This window comes from Zosterops lateralis (genome assembly GCF_965231275.1).
Source record: "Zosterops lateralis genome assembly, chromosome: 5".
Taxonomy (NCBI): Eukaryota; Metazoa; Chordata; class Aves; order Passeriformes; family Zosteropidae; genus Zosterops; species Zosterops lateralis.
In genome coordinates, this window is record NC_139766.1 from 52,203,769 (window position 1) to 52,226,932 (window position 23,164).

Sequence of the window (23,164 nt, forward strand, 5' to 3'; positions counted from 1 at the left end):
ATGTTCATCTACAAGCCCTGGTATTATTTTGATACCTCAAAGAAAAGGACCCTGGGCTTCCAAGTATTCATTGCTCTGTCTTAAAACACCTTCATGTTAGGATAGGACAAACAGAACTGTCTTCAGGAGGGCCCAATTCCCACCACTGACTAGGGAGAAGTGCTAGAGAATTAAAGTTAACTGGAGTTTGTAACCAGTACATGACGCAGAAAGAAGAAAATCAAGTTTTCCCTGTCAGAATGGGCTATTAGAAAATGTAGTAAGATAATAAAACAAGACTTCACTGGCAGTTAAGGTGTGAGAGTCTTAGCTCCTAGCTAAACTATTATACTTAGTAACCTGTCTTCAAGTGAATTACAACTCACTTAATTTCTTAAGACTTCAGAGGAGTGCTAATACGCAAATTCATGGGCGACCCACATTAACTAATAGCTCTTTCGTAGTAAATCATTGTAATTATTTCCAAAGTTGCTCTCCTCTGTAGCCCTTAAACCAGAAGATGTCAGTTTTATTTTAGCCAAATATTCTTCACCAGTGTTCTCAAACCACCCAGGAGTGAAACTGGGACTCACCCAGACTGCTGAGCCTGCGGCTGCTTTCACCTGGCTGCTCTTGTGGGGGGCTTGCAATGCTGAGGGAGCCAAGGAGTCTCCAGGAACATTACACACACAGTGCTCAGCCATTCCGATCAACTTTGCAAGCGGGAGTTGAATTATTTTGTCTACAGGTTTCTTGTTTTGCTTTAAAACATAACGTTCAGACAAAGACTTTCCTGGGCTTTGCAAACAGAGAGAAAAGTAAAAGGTTGGTAAGATCAGGTTTTGGCTTGCCAAATGAAATTATGGTCCTATTAAAAAACAAGCAAGTTTGACTAATGAGAACCCAATGACATCATAAAAACATCTTAGTTTCCTCCAGCAGATTAAAGGCAGTTCATAAATGAACTCTGAAAAATAGTAAAATTAGAGAAAGGTAATGTAAATATCAGGGCATGTTCTAAAGAAATAAGTGAGCTGTGTTAAAGGCAACATGGAAGCACTCAGACCAGCACCAACATTTATTGAGTACTCTGCTCATTTCTCCCTTTGATACTCAGGCGTTTTTTTTCCTGTAAGTTGATGTAAACTTTGAAGTTTTGCACAAGATCTTGAAAGAAATACAGAGTGCAACCAGCTGCTACATAGGATTCTCTAGCTAGTGGCTGCCATGTATATTACATTTAGAAAGCATAAAAGAGAATAGGTTGAGCGATGTAAACTGCCAGCAGGGAAAGTCTTTGAAAACTTATACAAGATAAAAGCATCTGTAGTCTCAACACTAATACTCTGTAGTCCAGCACAATGATAAAAAACAGCGGCCACTGGAACAGCTGGACTCTACTGAAAAGGAGTAAAGCCAGCATTGGAATACAATTAGCTCTGACTAGGCTCAAGTTGTCTGAGATACAATTTCACATCCTCAATAATCCTCTTGCAACAGCTAGTCCACTAGGGGAACCATCTTTTTTGGAAGGGTTAGAAACTGCAAGGAAAGAGACCTGTACAAACAGTGTTACTGAGTTGTAACCATCAGTGACACAGATTGAGCTAAATTAAATGCAACCTCTGCTCTGTGAAATGGAGTAAAATTTTATCATCTGTGTTGAACTCAATGTATTTAGTAGGCATTAAACTACACACACATAAAGGGACCACCTGAATCTGCTCCTTGCAAAAACTCCTTGCGCATGGGAAAATTTCAGAAATGTGAGATAGCAGATGAGCTCTTCCATGCATGTGGTGAAATTACCTGAAAGCGACCAGTCACAACTGCAACAAGGAAATACAGAGGGAGTGGTGTATAACACACTACAACAAAACAAAGAAAAAAAATCCTTGACTAGATTACTGCATTCCAAGTAAGTGTTTGGTGAATGCAATGGAAAAGCAGTTTATCAAAATGTAATAAAAACTTGCTAGTGGAATTGCTCTGGTTTACATATCCATCTTCTTTCCTTGCTTTCAGACTGCTTTTAAACACTCATCCTGATTCGTCTCATAGAGGAGAAAAGAGAGGAATTCTGTCAATATGGTACTTAAAATCATGCACAAAAATGAACAGCACTATGATCTAAAGTGTTATTTTTACAGCTAAATTACAGAACCACAGCATAACCAGTGAAAATGAAAATTATTTGACAATTGATGAGTGGAAATTGTACTTCAATGAACTGTAATCTACAAACTGCTGGGTTTTGCTGCTAAAAATCAGCAAACTGCAATACAACCAAACTGAATTCTGTGGAGTGGACAAAAACACATTCCTATGCGGGCTCTACCTGTACACAGGCTATGCTGTTAAATACTAGAACACAGTCAGAAAGTCTGGCAACCACTGAGCTCCTAACTAAGCAACCAACTTAGCACCTAACACTACAGAAACACAAAAAATTGGAGAATTTGGAGAGTAAGAACAAAAAGATTCCTAAGGGCTGAAGAACCGGATCCATAATGGGAGATCAATAGTTGACTACATACCAAATTAAACAAAAGATTATATTAATGTTTCAAAACATTCCTGAAGTAATCAAAACACCTCAAAAATAATTTGTGTGTTCAAAACCAGTAACTGCTACAAGGAATGGAAAAAGGGTCTGAAGTTAATGGATGTTCTTTAAAAACACAAGCTTGTCTCCCACATTTTCTCTTTGTATCCTCCATGAGGGAAGAAAAAGATGGAGCTTCATATATCCCAGGATATAAGAGGAAAAAGCAGAAGAGGGAACTAACTTTCTGAGAACAAATTGTGCATCAGTGGAATAATAAAATAATTATTTTTTATCCAAAAAGTTTTTAATCCAAAATCTCCTATCCACCTGTGGGAAAGTGTAAGAAGGCAAGAGGATGCACTCCAAGAATTTCTGGGTCACAACAGGAAGGGTGACTAAAATTATTCAGACTCTAAATTTTGGTTTGTTTTAAAATGGGAAACTACCCACAGTTATAATAATTTGCATATCCTAAAAAAAGCCAAACTAATTTTTCTTACACTGTTGATTCTACTGCAATTCAACCCTAAAGCTGATAATATAAGAACTATAGCTGGGAAAAGCTGATTAATTCACTCTTAAGGTCAGTAAAATAGCCAAGTCAGCTTTTGTAATTTCTGTATTTCCAGACTTTTTGGTCAAGCAGAATAGGACACTGGAAAATGTTACCTGACTGTAACAGTGAGGTATTTGATTGCATCCATTAAGATAAAGCCAGACCTCCTTCCTGTCAGCAGTTTTGAAGAATTCTGAATAGCTAAGGATGCTTGTTTTCCATGAGTTTGAAGTGGTTTATTCATCATCATTCAAGTTTCTCAGTGTATATTTTGGATAAAAACATATTTTGAAAGTCTATAAAGAAACAATGACCTTCCAGTTTGTGATATCATTTGCCTCTTTTGGCAGGGTCATTTTGAACTGAACAAAATCAGCTGTTGCTTTTTTTTCAGACCTTTCCTATCATCTATTCCAATTCCTTCCATATAACTCATGAGCGTAATGTCTGCTACTCTATCTCATCAAGTACCCCTTCTGCCTGCTCCTGAGCACAAGGACAACTTTCTGGTTACTGCAGGCTCAGATTTTAGAGCTAGATCTTAAATCTGAATAAACAAGTTTTGCTGAAGATCAGTCAAGCAGGGCGATCTGTTAAATATTCACTGTGAAAAGCCTCAGTTTATTTGTTTCTCCCAGTCCCCTCCAGGTTTACCTTCTCTGAGGGGTGGTAAAAAGTCAGTACCCCATAGGTTTTGTGTAAGAGCTCCCAAATTAAAAATGAATTTCTGATGAGACATTCCCATATTTAACGACACATCTGGCAAGTAAGGTAAAAAGTAAGGTCTGAAGTTACCTAGGCTGCACAAAGACTAAGCAATACCAAACTTCATTTGAAAAAGAAATCTGAGTAAAAAAAAAAAAAAGTATACATTTAATAAATAATAAACATATCAATTTATTAGTCAATTAGTCAGCTGGCCCCAGCATATGTTGACAATCACCTACAGAAAGTACACAATGGTTTCAAGAAATGCTATTTTGAGAGCAGACTTTCCTCAAGAAAATGTAATGACTAGACATTTAAAAGACATTTTAAATCCTTTCAGACATGGAAAAAAAAGTGAGGGCTTGGAAAAATTAAAAAAAAAATAAAAATCACAATATTCAAGACAGATAGGAATTTGAGAAACTCTCAAAGCGAAGAGCTCAACATGATTTGTATTCCCACTCTTGTGAGGCCCTATTTCCTGGACAATTATAGCATCAGATGGACCTCTAAGAAACAAAAACAATGCAGCTTTTAAGATGAGGCAGAGAGTAACACCCATGGAAATCACTTCCAGAATGGTTTACATCGACTATGGTAACACTACTTAAGAAATGTTATGGCTTGAAGAACGAAGGATGTTTACATGGCTGCAGTAAACAGGCTTTGCAAATGCCAGATGAACAGCAAAATGCAGTAGTCACAGAATCTGCATCTAATTGGAAAAACTCAGTAACAAGCATTCAGAGATGCAACTGGAGATCCAGCCCAAGCACTACTTTCAAAAGCAGATCCAAAGGAAGTGCAGGTGTCTCAAAATCTTGATCAGAAAAGGAAAATTACTGAGATAAAGCCCACATGACTATTATCTGTGCCATGGGGGATTATCTCCATTTCCAACTACCAGAAGACTGCTACAATGAAATGAGGCTTCTTCTACAGTCCTCACAAAGAGGCAGAACATATTATTTGTGCATATAATTTCCTTGGCCATAAACAACGGGCACAAGTGAGTTCTACCACGTTAAAAGACGGAAAAGAGATTCTGGCTAACTTCTGTACAAGGATTGGTTTTGAGGAAGCCTCATATTAGCAGGAATTTGGAGGCATTCCCCTCAGTGATAACCTAATTCAGTCAGGAGCAGGAAGGGCAGAAGAAGGCAATCCACAACACTGCAAAAACAAAGAGTGTGCAAGGCAATTTTGGCAAATTTGTCTAGAAGAATATTATATTGTTTGACATACACTCCTAGTATTTTTATGCACTCTAAAGCATATCTATCATGCATTCACTGATGAATAGGATTGTATTCTTTGTATATGGTACATTCAAGCAAAAATAAAAGTTACATTTATCACTCTGTTGATAACCTTTCTTGGTTAATGAATGTGGAAAAGAGCTGCTATAGACAGGCATTTATCATCAGATGGGAAATTATTATCATTAAGTGCCATGAATACTGCTAAACTAATACTCACAAAAGTCTTCAAAGTACACAAAGGAGTATCTTCTAAAGAATGAGTGCAGCTGAAAATGTCGAGACTGGCTTATTTGACAATAAGCACAGAAATTGGCTGCTTTTGTTCAAGAAGGAATATCATCAAGAGAGAGAAGGAACTGGGGAAACATACAAAAGAGGTTAGTGGCTGAAAGAGAACTGAAATGGCACAGGAAGAAGGGGAGATAAAGTCACTTAATTGGAAATAACATTTCCATTTGTTACAGAAATAGTATAACAGCTTCCATCAATTAATTATTTCATTCATTAAATAGGCAGCCCATTTATTTTACTTCTTACTAGTCAATTAAAGAGTTATCACTTGCAACACCTTTAACAAGATAGTCTCATACTTAAATGGAATAATTTCGAATGTATTTTGCAATACATATTTGTTGTTTATTATTTCTTTCAATTTAAATAATTTCTCTCCTTGAGTATTTATGCAATAGATCACAGTAAAATATTCAAATTAGCCATGCAAATATTTTTTTAAAATCTGACTTGAAAATGTAATTTCTCTAAGAGTTTTACTAAAGAAACATCACAAAGAAATTACTGTATTGGACTGATGCTTCACCTTAGACACCTTAGGGAAAATATGGAAGGATGATGAGATTCAGAAAAAGCTGTTCTGGGCAAAATCTTTCTGCACTCCTGACATGTATTTATTATTCATTCCCCACCATCTCTCCCTATCTGATGACACAGCTTACAGACCGCATGCAATTTAAGATGTAGTTTGAAGTTGCTGGCAACTCTTCTGTGATAATTTCCAGTCACCACAAAAATGAAATCCACAGCTTAGTCCATCCTTACACCCATAGAGAACAGGTAACTGGATTGACATCTGTTAGAGAGTAAAAAATCAACACCAGAGTTGGTGTCACCAGGAATGAACACAGGAATCATTGTGCACATCCTTCAAAGATTTTATTATAATCCTTTCCAGTGCTCACTATTGTCTCTAACCATTAGTAGAACGTACAGTCAGCTGCAGCCTGAAGTAGCCCATCCCTTCTGTCCTTGGCGAATGTGAGAAGCTGAAGCAGGAAGACCTGACTTTTCTGAACTTTTTCTCCCTAGGGTTACACTGACAGGAATCACCTTTGGCTGTATCTTCAGACAACATTAAGGACTCGTTTCAGGGTACTGAAGTTCCCATGTGTTCATCCACTGGGGATGTCAGCACCCATAACACAACACCTGCTGAGCTCTTCATGTCATACTACTATTGTCAGCCTACTGAGGTGACTATGCAGGACCTCTGTAGGTATGACTGTTTGGATATTCTCTATTCTACCTCCTAGGTACTGCCTCCAGCTATTTTCAAATTTAAAAAGGAAAAAAAGAGTATTCTTTAGGCTATTAGTTGCACACACACAAAGAACTAAAATCTAAACCTCTCCATCTCTAACCTTGGACATCTCTTATGCACCATGCGCATGAATAGCTTTTTCTGGAGTCACAAAGGAAAGGAATTAATTTCTGAGGCAGATAGCATCTTCAGTTGTTCATTTCTGTGCTAGCCAGCTAGGCTAATCCACATTTCGACAAAGGATTGCCTCACTTTGCTGGAGGACAGGGAGTGAGGTTATGTCACCTCACAGCTGGAGCAAGAGACAAAACAAGGCAGGTGCCTCTGCACTGATGCAGACCAGGCACATTCCCACCTGTTGAGAGAGCTGAGGACCCTATCTTACAGCAAGACAAATAAAAAGAGGAGCTAGGCACAGCAGCTCCTCAAATGCTCCAACTATTACCAAAGCAACTGCCCATTTAGGTCCTTAATTTTACAGCAAAACACTTCTAAAAGCTTAGCTCAGCTTTCATGCCATTAGTTTATCCTTCACAGTACTGTTTTTGGCCCATCACAGTATTTACAGTTTGCTTTTCATCTCAAGCCAAGTCCAGCATTTAAGTACGACTGGCATAAAAAAATTCCAACCAAACATTTCAAAAGGCATTTAAATACATGTAAGACAATGCCTGCCTGCATGCAAAGCCCCCACTGATTTCTAAAAAGATTCAGCATCAATGATTAAACCTGTGAGAATATGTCCACCTATGTAAGTAGAGTCACAGTGTTTTAGTTTTTACGAAATTTGCAGTAAGAGAAAAGAAATGCCCAGGATGGTTCATCAAAACAGCTGAAATGCTGCTAAGGAAAGAAATTACATTGGAATTAATAATTTCAAATATATGTGCAGCATTTGAGAGCAGAAGGACAGTATAAAAATAAATCAAACCCTTTTGACAGGCTCTCATTTGTTCACACCATTCCAAGTCACATTGTCTGAACTGGTAAGGTGAATCAGAAAAACTGAGTTACACATAAACCATGCAGAAATCTACTCTTTTGCAGAAAGCTAGAAAAAATGTTTATGCACAAATTAAGTGTTAAGTTCAGTAAAAATGATGGCATTTTGTACACACAAAATCTAACAGCTCACAATTCAAGCCCTTAAAAAATAAGAATAACATTTACAGTCCAGAGGATTAGAAACTATTCTTTCTGTTGCCTTGGTTTTGGGGTTATGTTAGTCTTCAATTAAACTAATTTTCAAATAAAGTTTTTTATGCAAAACCTTAAAAACAGCGAGTCTAAGAAAATCCCACACATTCAAAACACAGGCATGTGTATCATCAAGATCACGTTGGTTCTTGTCAAAAGAGAATTTTTTTTTCAAAAGCAGTCTTAAAAGATTACATAATTCAGTTATAGAGAACTTTGATTACTCCCTGGCAATGGATTTCTGAGTTAAAATGTTATAAAGGTTATCTTCTTTTTTTTTTTTTTTCATGTTTAATTGGAGTAAGTTACTGATTTCTGCACATCCTCAACCAGCAGCATCCCTACTGCATTGAACAGCCCAACAATACTGCATAAACCCCATTGTAAACAACTATTTTGAGGTGTATTTTCTATGGCTCTGTCTTAGTTGTGGAAGACAAGGAATACAGACAAACCTAAACAGTTATCATACATGGTTATCAGAGAAAAGTTAATTAGCTTCAGGTTTAAAAATTGCTCCTCCTCCTCTTCAAAGGCACAAATGTGAACCTACCTGCTGCTGTGATGGCTGTCAGGAAAAGCACAAACCTGTCCCTTCCATAAAATACAAATGTATATCTCTGTGATGCCATTGCTGCTCACGAGCTGTTGGCAAGCAGAACTCACATGCCCTATGGGAATATTTAACTCCTAGATAGACCTGCAAGGTTTACCATCCATTTCCAATTAATACCAGAATTCTGGAGGAAAATGCTGCTGCTGCTTTTTCACTCTAATAACGTTATTATGTCTACAACAAGACAAACTCAAAAAAGATTTACATCTATGGAAAGAAAGCCTAAGTGACCCTACTGGGATAAGGGGAAAGGCTCAGTTGTCCAACCAGTTTTCTACCAGTGAGGAATGCACACATCTACACCATGAGCTGTCTCCAGAACACTGTGAAATGGTAGTGAAGGCAATTAAATCCAACTGGAAGCCAGTGACTAGTGATGACCAGGACAAAGGGATCAAGTGCACTCTAAGAAGTTTGTGCACGGCACCAAGTTGGGTTGGAGTGTTGATCTACTGGAGGATAAGGAGGCTCTGCAGAGGGATTTGAAAAGGCTGGAACAATGGGTTGAGGCCAATGGTATGAGATTCAACAAAGCCAAGTACCAAGTCCTGCCTTTGGGTTACAACCACCCCATGAAGTGCTGCAGGCTGGGGCAGAGTGGCTGGAAAGCTGCCTGGCAGAAAAGGACCTGGGTGTTGGTCAACAGCAGCTGAACATGAGCCAGTGTGTGCCCAGGGGGCCAAGAAGGCCAAGGGCATCCTGGCCTGTATCAGCAATGGTGTGGCCAGCAGGAGCAGGGCAGTGATTGTCCCCCTGTGCTCGGCATTGGTGAGGTCACACCTCAAGAGCTGTGTCCAGTTCTTGGCCCCTCACTGCAAGAACAACACTGAGGTGCTGGGGAGTGTCCAGAGAAGGCAGCAGAGATGGGGAAGGGTCTGGAGCACAAGTCCTGTGAGGAGTGGGTGAGGGAACTGGGAGTGTTCAGCCTGGAGAAGAGGCAGCTCAGGGGTCACCTCACTGCTCTACAACTCCCTCTCAGGAGGGTGTAGCCAGGTGGGGGTCGGCCTCTTCTCCCAGGTAATAAGTGACAGGATGAGCGCAAATGGTCTCAAGTTGCAGCAGGACTGGTTTAGATTAGATACCAGATTTTTTTCTTTCCATGAGGGGGTTGTCAAGCATTGGAACAGATTACCCAGGGAAGTGGTAGAATCACCATCCCTGGAAGTGTTCAAAAAATGTGGATATGGCACCTGAGGACATGGTTTAGTGGTGAACATGGTGATGGTGCTACACTGATCATTGGATTTGATTACCTTGACAGTCTTTTCCAACCTTAATGATTGCATGGCTCTGTGATTCTATGAGTGTTTCCTACTGTGAGAAGTTCACTTCATGTGAGAATGGTGGATGTCCTGTGAAAACCACCAAGCTTGACAGACTGTAGTCTGCATGCAGAAATCACAGAGGCAATCTTAAGACAAAGCCCTTTTACCATATTTCAGAAAGAAAGCATACCAGTATTTTAAATGCTAAACTCAACAGGTTCAAAGTTTCAATTTTGTAATAGTTGCAAGGCACTGAACGCAGGAGCCCTGAACGTCTACCCAGGCGTGCTTGTGAATAAAGGAAAAAGCCAATTTGCATTAATATTTTTAATGATGAAAGGCGAAACAATCTCCTGAGTAACTTTAGTTTTATCCTGTCCATCAACAGCAGCAGCTTGGACTTGACCTCATTCTTTACCCAGGGTATCAAAACACTTTAAAAGGAGTACCTGTGACTGCACCTCATTGGACAGAAGCTGAGATACAGAGATGACAAGAATCCATCCTATGTCATGTCCTTGAAGCAGTGCAACCTTCCTCAGCTTGAAGGGTTTCTCTGCTTCGATTTTCTGGTAGGACAAGACCCTACAAGACTCACCTACAATTAGAAGAGGTCTATGACGCCTGCACACACTTAATTGTATTTCTGCAGGCTATAAAAGTCTTGCTCTACTCATTTTAACAAACTACCAGATAGTTATGCCTGAAGAGAAATTCCCTGTTAGGGGAAAAAAACCTATTCATCCAACTTCAGTAGCAAATGCAAATAGCTAATTAACCTTATCTCCATTACACTGTCCTGACTTTGCAATACATCTGGCACAGAAGCAAGTATTTTTTTTTGCCTTGTCCAAATCTTCTCACATACATACAGAGCCTACACTCAACAGGCTCTGAAGCAAATCTGACCAGCAACAATTTAGCCTGTCTGTACGGGTATATCCTCTGACCCATACTCTAAATGCACACCTCTGCATGCCATCACTTTATTGGGGACGAGCCAAATTGTCAGAAACACGAAGGAAACTGTATTTAACTATCTAGTTAGAAATAAAGCTGCATTTGTGTACATAGCAGAGACAAATAAACAAAGTAGCCAGACCCAGCTCATGTACACATTATCAAATCCATGGCAAATATATATACTCTTTCACCCATCAGTTTTTTCCCCTAAAAGACACATGTGCCCAAACTATGAGATTCAGCATTTCAACTTTTCATGGTCTGTTTTAAATATAACACCTTTTCCTTGGCCAAAATTGGCAAGGATATGGGAAAGCAAATTGGACAAAAGGTCAGAAAATAGTGAAATCGAAATATTTATCAGAACAGCTATTTCTGCCAAGGAAGATAATCACAAAGGTAATGTCTCCTTTGATCCTTAATTGACCTGTGTGTTTTTAATTAGGAAGCAGGGGAATTAACCTAGAGCTAATTACAGTCTTCATTTTACAAACCTGTAAGTGCGTAATTTTATTCACATAAGTACTCCTTAGTGAAGTTATGCATGAACAAATACGTTTGTAGCTTCAGGGAACAGGTCTTGAATAACTTAACCTTTTAAAAACTTTTAAGTGGCTACTTTACAAATATGTCTTATATGCAATCTATTTTGTATTTTAGGCTTTAGATGTGACATTTTTTCTGAACACCAAAGAATATTTCTTTTTGTGTCAGCAAAACAGCAACAGTTATTTTTGTGTTAAGGAAATAACTGGTAGCTTTAAAGAATGAACATTTTTAATTATGTGCCTTTATTCATCTTGGTCTGTGAAATGGCAATCCTTTGCCAGAGTAGAGGTTGGTAGCAATGCATTTTGACTTCAGCACTGAATTAATTTTAATGTGTAACACAGTTGGTTTCAGGGGAAGAAACTTCCTGAGACCTGTGTCATCCAGGTTCCTAAATACTACAATTCATTCTACTACTAGAAAAGCATTCTGGAACACATGAAGGGTGAAGCTATGCTCCTTGGTGCCCTCCCCATGCTCACATTGCTGCTCCAGTCTCTTCATTACATCCAGAGTTTGCAAACTCTGTGGACCCATATCTGCAGCCCTGCAAGCTTCCACAGATGACTCTAAAATACCAATTATGTAAGGTTCAGAATTGTGACTGTGACTTCCATGCAAATGCCCTCCCTGCTGGCCATCGTACCACCAGATGAGGACTTGCTTTGCATCCTGACTCCAACAGAAAATAACTCCTTCAGCCTACTTTCCCAAGGCAATGTTTAGACTTGCTTATCTGTGGATAAACACGTCTGCCAGACCCTCTCTAGTAAGTTTTGAGTCTATTGGCCAATTATAACCAAATCTGACATAGGCTTGGAGGCCTAAGAGATACTCACTGTGACAAGCAGCAGAAAAGCAGGCAGCTGGGCTGAGCAAGCAAGCCTCCGGTGAGAGAAAGGCTGGAGCATCAAATTGGGGACCTCAGCCTTGAGACACAACGCCAAAGGAAAGAGGTTCCTTTGGGTTTGGCTGCTTATCACACTGCAACAGTGTGTGCATGACAGCAGTTGAAACATACTGCCTGTATTACGACAGACACACGCTCCTCTCTGTGCACACTGTGTAAGCATTCACACCTGGGTGTGCATGCACACTCTGGCATGGGCTGATCATAAAGAATAATTGATCACATAGGAATTTTTTTTTTACAGCTTGATGAGGTGTTGACGTTTTAAGCAGAGAAAAATAAACTTGGTAATGTGACGCATGAAAAAAATGGTATAATATAATCAAACACTACATTATAAGGTATTTCAGTTACCTCAAAATCATTTCCTTATTACAAAAGAGTCCAGCGTGTACAGATGCTGTAATAGATAAATCTTTTCTCCTTTAGGGCTCTCAAAAGAACAAGACTGTTGATATATAGTACAATGTAATTCATAGATACCATCAGAATGCTACAATTTGAAGACGTTTTCAAAACTTATCCTATAACCCTCATTACATTTTTGCTACCTCAACCAAATACAAAACAGCAAGAGGAAAGCAATCACCAGAACCAAGCTCAATCTGAAATGTGCGCTAGGCAAAAAAAACCCCAAACTTGACACATGGAACCTTAGACTGAACTGCTGTTTTCAAATCAGTTTCCTCCAAATTTTGCCTATCAGCAGCAAAATTCTCATTTTGTTTGAGACAACTAGCTCATATCTTCCAAAAAGGAACAAAAATCTGAATGGCAATAAGTCTAAAGCATATTTTATAGTTTGGTTTATAGAGTACCACCAATAGGTCTTACTAATATGTTTCAGTTCTATATTTGCAGTATTTACAGCACAAAGATGAGCACTTTTTGGCACTTACGAGTCACCTACTAATATATCTCTAAATCCTCACCATTGTGAGTTACAGCAATGACAACCAAGATAACCATGTTGGTTTATATAATATCCTATCCTTGCAATTACCTTGAGATTGGTAGAAAATACCTGCTGCAAGTTTTTAGAGACTTTTCTGGCTTTGCCCATATTCTGTTTGAAAGCTGTAAACTACTTAGTGTGGCTGTTGTTAGCAGCAGCACAGGCTGGACCCAGAGGCAGCCCTTCACTCTCACCAGCACACTGCATCAAGTATCACATTTGTAAGACAAAGCAAAGCAGCCCCTTCCCCTCAGGATTTACAGTCTGGACAAGTGCTTTGTAGTCAGCATCAAGCAATCAGTAGTTAAGGACATGGAGCAGCTCATAAACCTTTTTCTAAAAAAAAAAGTTCATCCTATTTCTTGGGAGTAGTAACACATCATTTCCCACCTGAGCATCAGACTTCCTCTCATTGTTTCCTTACACCTGGCAACAGATATTGTGTCTTACTTATTGAAGGTCTTGTTTTGTAAGAAACAATACACAGAGAAGACTGACAGAAACAGGCAAGAAAGACTAGACGCTGGGAATAGCCTTTGTGAATCTGTCAGTTTACATCATCACCAATCAAAACTCTTTCAAAGGGAGTTTCAAAACTTGAGGGCTCGATTCTGTCAAGAGATGAATGCTCCAGTGCTGCTGCAGCAAAGGCCCCAGCACATGCATCACTTTAATTACACAAGTGAACCAATTAAAATGGACCCCCCCTTATATACTTAAAATTGAGCATGTATTTAAGTGCCAACTTGAAGCCAGAGCATTCAGTATACTGACACACAGGAAGGACTGCTATAAGTCAGGATTATACACACAGATAAGTATAGATATAGCTATCTAAAGGCCTGAAGGTCTTTTTTTCCCTGATTGCACAAGTGTCAATCAAGGGCAGCTCAGCTGAAGCCAAGCAGGGCAGTAGGTTGTAGGAAGAGAGTCAAGGTCCTTAGGTTGTATTTACTGTGATGGATTCCTTATTTTGAAATAACTGCAAAACTGTTTCCTAACAATGCAAAATTTCAACACAAGAACCAGAGAATCTTCTTACAAACACATTATGAATCCATGACATCACTCTAATAGTAAAATGCTGGTTGGATTTTTTTTTTGCTTGCTTTCAAAAACCTCTGAAAGAAACCCACTCCCTGCAGATGCAGCCTCTGCCAGTAATAGAAAGGAGGAATACCTGGTGCTGTAAAGCCATGCTAGTCATCAGAGAGAGGAGATTTTGTCCTCTGTAGGCAATCACACAGTAGCCATGCTGTCACTAATGTGCACTCCTTCCACGAGTTACTCCCAGAGACTTTTAACATCCTAACCTTAACATGCCTGTCATTCAAACTGGTCTATTCTCAGAAAATAACTGTCTCTGCTCATTTCCCTCCTCTTAAGCTACACTTTAAGTAAAGTAGAAGAGAGCATTTTGGCCTAAAAAGGAAACATCAGAGAACACACTGGAAGTTTATAAAAGGGACAGAGAGGAACAGAGACCAATTCTGCTCTAACTCTGTGTCCAGACATAGCTGCTATCAAAGGTTCAGAATAAAATGCTTTGAGGCTTGACACGGTGTAAAGTTAAAGCTACGAAATTCCTTCTCACAGCACATTGTTAAAAGTTTACACAGGGTCAAGGGGCACCCGGAGCAGTTCATGGAAAGGAAAAAATCAGTGAGTGCCATAAAGACACCAGCTTTCCCTTAGAAAGCATCCAAGCTTCAAATCATTGCATGCTGAGAGAGCCTTCTGGGAATTATCCTTACACGCCTGTTTTATTCTTACTCCCCCTCAGGCTCTGCTTTTTGCACCGTCAGACCCCGGACAGTGAGACAGAACCTCTGGTTTTATCTACGAGAGACTCCTCAGCAGTGACACTTTCTAATTTACATTCAGCAGGTCCTTCAGTCGAGGGGTTTAAGGCCATGTTTCTTCACAACATCACCGAAGACCGCTGTAATCTAGCCAGTAAATCAGAGTTCACCTCAGTCCATTGCAAGCGAGAAAGTCTGTGAGTTACCAATACCGAACTGCTGGGCGAGGGATTCCCGCTTCCCAAAGATTCCCGGGGCCCTCCATCGTCCTCAGTTACAAAACCTTGACAAAGTGGCGTTTTGACTTAAAAGTTCATTTCGGGAGCGCTGCACACGCCAGCCCCTGATGTGCCCGGATAAGGAGAGCGCACCGAGCGTGCCCGAGGAGCGCGGCTGGGGCAGCCCTGTCCCCGCACTCCCGGCCGTGCCGCTCACCCTGCACCGCAGCTGCGAGCCCGGGCAGCCCCAGGGGAGAGCTCCGAGCTCCCGGCGGGGCTGGAAGGCGCCGGGCGCCTGCCCTGGCAGCACTGGGGGTCCCCGGGGCTCGCAGGCTCGGCCCCCCGGGCCGCCCCGGCCGTGCAGGTGCCCGCCCGCCCCGCCGCAGCATCTCGGCGCCGCTCCCCTCCCGCCTCCGGCTCCTCACCGTCCGCCAAGGCTCCGCGGGGCTGCCTGTGCCTCCTCCGCCGGGGCTGCTGCTGCTCCCAGCGCCGCGCCGCGCTCGCCCCCCGCGCACGCTCCTTTTCCGCCCGGGCTCGGGGTGCTTTGGGGTTTTCTCCCCTCCTCTCGCCCTCTTCAGCTCCCACTAGTGCTTGCACACCCGGCCAGCCGGACGAGGATTCGCCGCCTCCTCCTCCCGCTCCTCCCGCCCCCCCGCGGCCGCCGCTCCCCCGGTCACTCCCAGGGGCTGCCCGGGCGGGTCAGTGCCGTGCATTCATCCCCAGCCCAGTGCATTCATCCCCAGCCCGGTGCATTCATCCCCGGCCCGCTGCCCGTCCCCCCACACCCGCCCCAGGCCCCCTCCTTGGCCGGCGGGACAAGGAGATTTAAGAGAAGCCAAGCAATTTACTGCCAGGACTAAATTAACTATGGAGATAAAACGGACAGCGTGGGAACAGGAGATTGAAAGCTGAATCGCCGATACGTTGCACAGTGTTTAGGGTGTCAGCAATAATTTATTACTGAGTGTAGGCAGCACCGCAGCCCTGGTGTGGATACTCCTGCTGGAAGTTGTGCTCCATCCCACAGGCAGGCGAGTACCATCCCCTGCTAGCTTACAGCCCAGGCTTTTTAACCCCTGTATTATCACTGTTTCCCTCTTTTCTATGTTTGATGGAAGGAAATAACAGATCAGCAGTTTAAGTTATGATATTAGAGGCCTATGACCACAATTTAGTCCATCGTAACATGTTCTGATGTGGAAAGTTCGAATTTAAAATGGGAATGTTCAAGGGATAAACTACATTAGCAGTTTAGTGGGCATCAGGAGCACACTTTAAAACAGAGGTGGAGCAACCTCAGCGCACAGGCTGCAAGCAGTAAGCCAAAAAAAAGGGAGTGCACCTAATGCACTGTGGGGCCAGCAGGCATCCCATGCACAAGATGAGGTCACAGCCAGTGCAGACACCTTGGCCTGAGCACCAGCGGTTTCACATGGCAAATCTACTGCACTAGTCATGCAGACATCAGCATAACCTCATTCAATTTCAGTTTCTTGCACTCAAGTTAACATATGCCCTCACTGCTCAAGTGGGTTGGTGTATTAATATACTACATTCACACACACAGGAGCCAGTCTATCCCCCTTTAATGTTTAATTTGCAGAATATTGCTCCAATATTTTGAACCAGAGACACAGAGCAGAGGGAAAACTATCTCCAGCTGCATGTCTCTCTGTTCTTAGGCCCAAACCTAAAAGGCCCCATGCCCTGCTACTGTAGGCATGGGGCCTTTTTTCCACTTTGCAACAACTTCAGTTAATAGTAGAGACTGACATGGTGGAACCCTCATTACTAGCCAAGGCAAATTTGGAAATGCTGAAAAACTAGCAGAAAGCTTGCTCCAGCAAGATTTCTGCACTGCTCTTTTGTGAAATCACTGTATTCAAATTGTCCTTGTGCACTTAATGCTCCACACTTTTTTGGCCTGTATCCTAGCCACAGCTCATTTATGACACAGGTATATTGTCTATTGTGAACCCAAGGTTTCCCTCTCAGCAGAGATACTTCATTTTTTGGTTTCCCTCTTCTATTTATCTCCTACAGACAAAAAAAGAGAAGACATGGGCAAGTAAAAGTAGTGGCTCTCCTAGAAAACAACTGCATATCTACTGCTGCTGCACTGACAAGAAAAACCTAGAAAACAGAGAACTCAAAGAGAAAAGAAAAACACACACTCAGGAAGTAATAAAAAAGGGATGAAAAGGAAAAGAAGACATAAAAACAAATAGGAAAGGAACAAAAGGAAGGTGTAACTGAATTAAAAGTGCCATAAAGTGAAACAGTTGGCAGTGAGAAAAAGGCCTTATGGACACCTTTGCTTCACACTGAGAAACTGAGAAGTGTGGTTTCCTTTGAGGCACCAAACTAATTAACTCTTTACTGAGTGTGTGAGAATCAAGGATTTGTGCTACAGCACTCCAACACCAGCGTGCAGCAAAAAGTGGAAAGTTTTTTACCAATTTCCTTGAAAACATAGAGCAAACCTTCGAAAATGAATGCCTTTCTTAGCTATGATGAATCAGCAACAACAGAAAATACGCAGACCTGGACTGAGCTCTAATGAAGGCATCACAACTTCTCTCTTCTTCCCACAAGCTCCAGTTAATCTCTTCTAATGGGATCATTTCAGCCACCATTCTTCAACTCCTAATTATATCAGACCTGATTATAACAACACTTGAATGAAAATGCTTAAAATATCAGGCTCCCAGTGACATTACTGAAGAGGAGATGCAGTGTTGCCCAACAAGACACTGTTGAGACTGCTGGGTAATTGTCTAAATCTTCTATCATTGCTAAGGTAAACACATGAAACCACAAAAATGTTTGAGCCTCCTAGCAAAGCTTTTGGCATGCTTTCACCTTCCTGACCTCTAAGTGTTGAGCACTCCTCTGCAATTTCTTCTCATGCTATGTGTTGCCAGTGGAGGAGAATCCCCTCCACCCACCCTAAACACATTCAAATAAACCATCCAGTGGAAAAACAAATATTGTGTGATCTCTTCACCTTTTGTCTATGTTTAGGAAAATCAACATAAGCACGTAATCCTTTCTATTTTAGAAGCAAATTCTCTTGCATGCTTTCCAAAACAGTAGTATTCCCTCTGTTTTGTGAAGAGCCTGGTGGCTTTGTGCTTTATTTGTTTCTTCTCCTTGGTAAACAACTTCATGGAGTCTGTTTGTCATTCAGTGCCCCATTTATTCCCATTTTGCTAACTGTTGATCAGACATGATGATTTTCCTACTGCACCAAAGTGGAAGTTTCAGTAATACAGAAAAAAAAAAAAAAGGAATTATTATGGCAGATTAAATAGAGCTTGTTCTTTACTGTACAGGCAGGGTAAGATTATTTCACAGCATTCTTACACTTCCATAACACAATTACATCTCATTTTCAAAACTCTGTACCAAACTTCAGTTGTCTTTGTTTGCTCACAGATTACAGCTGATGGCTCTCTACCATCTGTTTGCTGGAGTACAGTGTCTGTAGTGCCGTGCTGTGATTTTCAAATCAGCCCTTATACTGTGATAAAAAGAATATCAAAAACCTTTATCAGCCAGCTAAAAAATTACTTAGGAAACAGATAATTACCACTTACACAATGTCAAAAATGCTTTTGACCATCACTTAATACAATGTACTAATCACCTACACAATATAGTACACTTATAAAAAAACCCCAAACACGTAAAACACATTTTAATTGCCACAATTGGATTCAAACATTATAAATAAGCATAGCTTGAGTCTGTGCATATGCAGCACAGTCTTGTTTCATATTTGCTGTGCAAACTCTAGAATCCTAGAAGCTTAGGATCAAATTCACTTCTTGTTACCTCACTCTGCCATAGAATTCATACCTACATATATGTATTTAAGTATGTAACACTGGGAGTAAAACACTGACAGCCCATCTCAATAAAAGGAGAGGAACAAGAAGAAAGGGTGCATGCTTCCCATGTGAAATAGTAACTGCAAGAGGGACAGAGAATTGGAAAGAACATAAAAGGCACTATATTTGAACAAAATTATTTAAGACAGCCGTTCCCAAACTGAGATCCAGGGACTAACTCCCTCCTGGGGAGAGCAGCTGGCTGGCTGCCTGCCCCAGCATCTTTCACCAGCAAGAGGAGCCAGCAGTCAGCCATAACATCCTCCACAAGTTTTCAGTGTGGAAAGAGCTGGAGCTGAAGTCTTACGAATTTCTGGCATTCACAATCCCTATTGATTTAAATGGGGCTTGAAAGCCATCAGAACTGAACACTAGACATCTTTACTAACTAAAAAGTTTACAGTGCAAAAAAAATCTTCAGAGTAAATTTGAAAAAAAAATAATCCAGAAGACTGTCTCTAGGACAGCAGCAGTGGGGAAGAATACCCTCCAAGTGAAAATAAATCTGTTTCCTGTGACAGTTTTAACTGCAGTTAAACTACTTTGTCTTAAACTGAAGACAAAACATCCTGGATTTTGGGTACATCCCAAAGCACCCACGTACACCTTGCTGATAGCAGTACTGCTCCCAACTCCAGTAAAGGGACTTACACAAAGAGCTCTTCCCATGCCCAAAGTTTCCAAGGACTTGGACTGCAGACTGTACTTTCTTGTGGATTTTGTTATTGTTTCTCCAAATTTCAGCAGTATTTTATAACTTCTGCCCTCTGAACCACTAACTATTTTTACAATATGGATTAATCCCTTTTTCAGTTTAAAGAAACAGCTGAGATAGCAAACCCTAACAATTTCATATTCTAAATTCTAATTAGTTTAATGTAATATTATTTGTTCAGGAGTGTTGCTCCTTTAGTCAAGTTTCAGTATAATCCCAACATAATCCCCAATTTTTTTCCCTTTTACATCTCATACTTCTCTGAAACATTTTATGTTTTGATCTACTAAACACTTACTGTGTCCCTTGTTTTTCGCTCAGTATTTTCTTTGATCACTTCTTTGAAATTCAATCCAACAGGTGTTATTTTAATTAAAAGCAAATCTGTCATCATTCTTTTATAAAAATTTATTTCATTATTATGGAATATATCTTATGCTCTTTCTTCCTCTTAAAATTCCTTAGTTTAGGACTTGCATGATAGGTATGATTTTTATATTTACTGTTTGTCATGTCTATATAGGGTGTGCATATATTCTTATTCTTCCTATACTGTAATGTTATTTGATCTTAGTGGGATTTCCTTTTGGATTGAAACCCTTGAAAAGAGATGGACATTCTGGAGAGCATAAAATGACCAATTTAATGCAATAACAACAGCAGTTTTCCCTGAATGCAGCTGTGTTGTCACAGGGCATAAAATTTGACCTCTCGCACAATGACAGCAAAAGTTCTCGGTATTCCCTAAGACATCAAAACAAAGATCAGGGCTCAGTCTTGAAGCAGCCATAAAAAGTTCTTGGAACAAAACCGTTTAAGCTATTTTACTTTTATCCAGCAGGCCATATGACTGCTTGGTAAAAGACTGATGAAATCTGCAGAGTAAGCAGATAAAAAGGTGCATTTCTTTGTTGGGATCTTCCTTTGGTTATGTTTTGCCTTTTCTAAGGATGTCAGGCTTGATAGGAAAAATGGGAGTAAGAAAACTGTGGATTTCCACACCAGGGACCCACCCAAGGCAAAGTCCCATGCTGTGAGACTGTTTCATTCTTGCAGGGGGAAGGAAGAGGGTCTCACTTTATTTTAAGTTAGGTGTCCTTTTATTTGCAGGTACCCATTTTGCCACCCCAGGCTCAGCCACACAATGCATTTCTCCTATACCCAAAATGGAATATGTAAAACCACAAAAGGCATTCATTAAAAGGATCCTTTTCATTCGCTCACTGTTGTATGGTGTGGAAAGCAAGGAGAAACAAGCCATGGAAAACAAAAGAAAGCTGACAAGTAGAACATTGCATGTCAGGGATAAAAAGCCAATAAGTGCCAGGGAATTGTCATCACACTGGAGTTACATCAGACCATAACCATCTCCAGCACTATTTAACTAGCTCTACCCATACACATCACTGTTGCATAGTGATCTGTCAGTCAAATAATTCTAAAAATAACAGCCAAATACCCTTGAAGTTATGGAACGCCTTCCTTCCTTGATGTGCTGTACTTTCAAGACCTGCCATGTCACACAATCCATTGGACTGCTGCTCTTTGCACTGCAGAGATGATTTCCAGAGGTTTTAATATACTTGCTTTCTCCTGATGAGGCTCCAAAGAGTGAGTCCTTTGATGAGTTAATGACAGAGCACTACATCAGGTGAAAGCCAATGAGTTCAATGTCAAGAAAACAGGAAAATTTATCTTCAGTTCATCACAAAAAAAAAAAAAAAAAAAAAAAAATTAAAAAAAAAATTGCTAGCAAGAAAATGTTTAAAACAGTTTATACATCCAGGAATCAGCTACCACATCCTGTTCACACCCTTGGCTTTACCATGCCTTCATACTACTCAGATTAAAAATATTCATCTTTGCATATTCTCCCCTACACAGCCTGAATATATATTGAAACTTTGAGAAGCCAGTAATTTGGCCAAATGTTGCTATTACAGCTTCTCTTCAAAAATAAAGAAAAATATCATAATAAAAGCACTTAAATTTTTGTAATGCTATCAGGAGGAAAGAGAAAACTTTAAAACCAATTTTCAGTCATAAAAAATGGTAACTGAACAACCCAGAGGTAAATGCTATTAAAGAAGCAAACAAAAAAATAATCACCACTTAGTGTAATTGTATATTGAAAATTGTAAGAGATGTAAGAGATACAAATAAACAAAACATCATTTGAGAAAGGACCCTCTGACTGAAGCTCTCAACTAGAGGCTGGAGACACTATATTTTCCTGGTCCAGTCAATCCACTTATTCCATAAATTTCAAGAGGAATCAGGGAAACATTTTCTGTCCTAACCTGACTTCTCATGAGAGAGATCCTGAGTTTCCCACCTGCGCCTTTTATCCCAACCACTCTCCTGGACTGTATTGCAGCTCAGGTGCACAGATCCCCATGTCATCATGTCCTTTATAAAGGCTGGAGATGGGACCCTGCATACAACCATATTGTCAGGGCACTGTTTGGGTTTAGGGTGCTTTTCTGAAAGGCTGAACTGAGTAAATTGAAATAGCTTGCTTTTACCAAAAGCCATGCAAAGAAATGTCTTCAAACTCAGGACCATAGAATAATTGGATACCAGAAGTTATAGCTGTTGGCATAGATAAGAAATGGGAGAACCATCAGTGAAATTCCCCAAACTCTCTAAGCAGCAAGAAGACACTACATGGAAAGAAGATCACAGTTATTTTTCTGCTGTGTTCTGAGATCCAGGCCAAAAAAATAGCAGGATATTTGTCTGGTAGAAAATAAAGTGAGATTTTTATTTTTTTTTTAATTCTCAGTGTAGTACTTACCTAGAAAGCCACCTATAATGGAGAGCTCTTATTTCATAATAAGTACATCATGAAACTGAAAATGGTCCCCTCATGCTGCTGAGGTGGCAGTAGTAAAAGTCCCTCAGAGCCCTAAATATGTCTCAGCAGATAAAAGTTGCAAATAGGCATAAATGTTGGCAGTCACTACTAATGAACCCTTGCTAAACTAATACGTTTTTCAGCAGATCAGAGGGACACAGACATCTCCAAACCCAAGCATGGAGACCACAATTAGTTGTATCATTGCGTGTCCTGATGCTGGGCTGGAAACAGAACAGAGCAAGAGGGGAGGAGCTGCCGCTCTAGGAATTATTTTTCCAGCAACAAATAACTTCCTTGCACGCTGGTCAGTTTGTCTCCATCCCCTGCTCTCCTTCATTCTTACCAAAGTATTTTCCCTTGAGCAGCTTTGTCTAGGCCCTGAGCACCACATACTCTTGCATAGTAAATACTGATCTCGTAGCTCCCATGTGATTTTTGGGTAAAATGAGACATATCACAGAAACACATTTCTTCTCTCTTCTCCTGCTACCAGAATGTGGTATCAGCTAAATCTGATGTTTATTCCATTTTGTTTAGGCAGGTAAAAAGTTTTTAAAGTCTTGGTTATCAAAACTGATGAACATACCCAGGCTACCTGCAAGCATTTAGGCAG

The 23,164-nt window shown here is 40.5% G+C and overlaps 1 protein-coding gene across 3 annotated transcripts in view; it reads right to left on the bottom strand.

Moving 5' to 3' along the window:
* The window catches only part of BMPR1B (bone morphogenetic protein receptor type 1B), a 226,893-nt gene extending 211,335 nt beyond the window's left edge, over positions 1-15,558 (bottom strand). For all 3 annotated transcript variants that reach the window (XM_083862305.1, XM_083862302.1, XM_083862303.1), the window contains exon 1: positions 15,509-15,558. The gene's annotated coding sequence lies outside the window, so the exon portion shown is untranslated. The remainder of the gene's footprint in view (positions 1-15,508) is intronic.
* Between the last annotated feature and the right edge of the window lie 7,606 nt (positions 15,559-23,164).